This window comes from Galeopterus variegatus, unplaced genomic scaffold (genome assembly GCF_000696425.1).
Source record: "Galeopterus variegatus unplaced genomic scaffold, G_variegatus-3.0.2 Scaffold3006, whole genome shotgun sequence".
Taxonomy (NCBI): domain Eukaryota; kingdom Metazoa; phylum Chordata; class Mammalia; order Dermoptera; family Cynocephalidae; genus Galeopterus; species Galeopterus variegatus.
The window spans coordinates 104,473-105,323 of NW_007729117.1; positions in this window are offsets into that span (position 1 = coordinate 104,473).

Below are 851 nucleotides of genomic sequence, written 5' to 3' on the forward strand. Positions count from 1 at the left end.
GGGGGTCACACAAGAGTTTCCTTGGGGACCTTAAGGGGTAGAGTGATTCGGGCATGAAAAGTGTCCTCCACATATTTAATATACAAAGAGCATTTTTCTGGAAAGGACGATAGTCATGCAAATCCTCCTTGCAGGAACCTTTCACATCCAGGACTTTTCTTAGACTCTTCTCTCGCTTCCTCCCGCCCCCACTTTCTTATATCTTGCTTTTGAGGTATATATATATATATATTTTGTTCGTTTGCCCCAGTGGCCCTGATAGCTGGTGCCTTAATGTGTCAAAGTCTGCTTTAATTACAATTAGCTTGGGTCTGATAATTGCTTAAAAATAAAATATTTGTGTGTGTGTGTGTGTGTATGTATATACACACATATATATGTATGTATAATCTATCTTAGGTTTTGAAATGGAAGAGCGTTCAACGTGCCACTCTTCCTTTTGTTTATTTCTCTCATCTCTATCATCTTTCTAAATTGCTCCTAACCAAACAAGCTAGATTAAATGGGAGGTGTGGTATACTGGGGCAGGGTAAATTGTCCTGTGTTGCTTAAGAGGCATGAGACTCCTTTCAGTAGTTTTGGGGCAAATGGGAATGGAGTTTAAGATGCTGTGTTCCAAGAACTGAGATATGGGGGGAAAAAAAAGTTGAACTGGCAGTGAAAACATAGCTTGCTTTCTTTTTTTTTGTTTTGGCAGTTGGCCTGTATGGGGATCCAAAACCTTAATCTTGGTGTTATCAGCACTGCTCTACCTATTGAACTAAGTAGCCAGCCCAGAAAATGTAGCTTTCTTTTTTTTTTTTCCTTTTTGTCTTTTTTCGTGACCGGCAACGGGATTGCAACCCTTGGTG